This window comes from Odontesthes bonariensis, chromosome 16 (assembly GCF_027942865.1).
Source record: "Odontesthes bonariensis isolate fOdoBon6 chromosome 16, fOdoBon6.hap1, whole genome shotgun sequence".
NCBI lineage: Eukaryota > Metazoa > Chordata > Actinopteri > Atheriniformes > Atherinopsidae > Odontesthes > Odontesthes bonariensis.
In genome coordinates this window covers 16,847,088-16,849,695 of record NC_134521.1, presented here as the reverse complement: position 1 = coordinate 16,849,695, position 2,608 = coordinate 16,847,088, and positions in this window count along the sequence as shown.

The following is a 2,608-nucleotide window of genomic DNA, read 5'->3' as shown; positions in this document are numbered from 1 at the left end:
TAAAATCGCAGTGCACCACCTGGAACCACTTTGGCTTCCCTTTCTTCCAATTGCCTGCCTCATTTGCTTGCATATCCTCAGAATATATGTAAATGAAAATAACCAGTCTTACAGAGCCAACAGGAAAGGGATGGAAATTCTAGGCTTGTGTTGTGGACAATGCAGCTCATCCTGCCCGGTTACATGTTTAACCAGGAAATCCTCTTTGTTGTGGGAACGCATGCTAATTCAGACCACCAGACGACTCGAGGCCCAAGTCTTATCATATTCAGAAAATATTTAAACTACTTTCATTTGCGTGCATCAATGCAGCCCAGTCTCACATAAAAATGTGTCTTTTTTGGGGGGGACCTGTCGCCCGGGTCATATCTGATAACTGAAAACGAAGTTCTGCTGAATTCTGTGAAAGCATCTGTGTAAACCAAAAAATAGAATTATTCCGAAATTTATCTGTTTTTTTTTCTCTTTTTTGCCTAAACCTAACCAAACAGTAACTGAGTACAAAAATAAATAAATACAGCATAAAAAGTATAAAAAAGTATATTAAAAATAATGGTACAAGCACGGTAAAGGAACCAACATGATAGAAAGCATTTTGGACTGTATCTTTAAAGCGGCTTGGGAGGACTTTGGTTCTGAATTTAAACAATCTGTTACCTAACTTGACCTTAACTTAGCCCTTAGCATTACACCAATTTTAAAGTCTTTAAATTGTCTGCCTCCCTGCTAAAGAACTGTTTTTAAGACACATTCTTTTATTGGTTTATAAGAATATGATTAGTCTTGTAAGACTTGTTTCTTACCGTTTTCCTACCTGATTTATCTGTCTGTTTCCATTTTAGTTTGGTTTAAACTGGAAGATAATTCTGTATGCATTTTCCCCGGGTCTTAGGGAACTAATGTGAATACATCTGACATGTCTTAGTACTGTTTTTGCAGTTCTCTTATCCTACCTCTGGTGTTCCCTCGTAACATATATATATTTTTTTATTAATGAGGTCTAATTTTACTATGCTGCTTCCCTTTTAATCTGGTTTGTTTCCATAACAGTTATGTATTGCTTGATTCATGAGGTTGGTGGCGAAAACACATTTGTATTTAATTTTGTTTGCATAAAAAGTAAACTTGGATTGTTGTAGCCGTAATTTTATGATTTCGTTCAAATTTTCTGAGCCCTAATGTACTACCTAGCAGAATAATGATACAATGAAACATTTACACTCTTCCCATATTGTACTAATCTGTCTGATTATTGATGTATTATTCTGGGATTTAAAAAAAAATTAAAAGAAAGCTAAAGTTTATATTCAGCTATTAAAGCAATACTATGTAACATTTCTACCTGAAAATAACAACTTGAAAAAAATTGTGCAGCTAGAATGATTTTTAATATTACGATTGGCCTGTCTCCTATGCCCTTCGGGGTTCTGAGTTGGAAAAACTGCGCTATGCAACTTTGCTGGAGCGGCCCGGGAGCTGAGCGGAAGTACTTCGACTTGCTTTCTGGCACACCTACCGCAAAAACAAATAGACCCCTCTCACGCTCCCAGGTACATTTGATTACTCTTACCTTCTCGGTCGACATAGCTTGCACCTTCTGACTCCTCGCCGGTTCGTCAACAAACGTGAAACGTGAAAGCGAAAGGGTGTTGTATTTACGACAGTGTAACCGTACATTACCTCCAAGCCTGTAGGGGGAGCTCCATAATGGGCTTTTTGAGAAGTTACATTGTATTGCTTTAAATCATGTAGCTTATTTCTCTAAACGTTTTATTGCTCTACTGGAGAGATGGGGGCAAGAATACAATATGTACAGTACTCAATGCTATCTAATTCTAATGTAATCGAAGACAAAATTAATCAATCAATTAAAGGGATAATCCGAAGTAAAATGTACTTTAGATCAATTTACGGGATGTTGGGAGTACATACGTTGAGTTGACATCAAAATCATGTCATTCGGATGTGTTTTGAGAATTTCGATTTGACCGTTTTTAGCCAAAAGTCGTTAGCCTGGAAGTGATGAGGGCATATCGTATCACCGCTACAAAACGCTATTTTTATACCTCTTCTACAGCTCCAAACAATATAACACTTACGTGGTAGTGAGTAGAGGGTCCCTAAAGCCAAACCGAAGTGTCCCGAGGTCTTCATGTGGTCGGATATAGAGTCCAGAATGAATTTAATCAAGCCAGTACCTTTCCAAAAATGTGTCTGCTGCAGCTGCCGCTACAGACCGTGGTGAAGTTGGTTTGATATTGGATATTCGACAGATATTCACAATAAGGAAATAGGGTGTCTTTTTTTTTCAAACCAATATCAAACCAACTTCACCACGGTCTGTAGCGGCAGCTGCAGCAGACACATTTTCGGAAAGGTACTGGCTTGATTAAATTCATTCTGGACTCTATATCCGACCACATGAAGACCTCGGGACACTTCGGTTTGGCTTTAGGGACCCTCTACTCACTACCACGTAAGTGTTGTGTTGTTTGGAGCTGTAGAAGATGTATAAAAATAGCGTTTTGTAGCGGTGACATGATATGCCCTCATCACCTCCAGGCTAACGACTTTTGGCTAAAAACGGTCAAATCGAAATTCTCAAAAC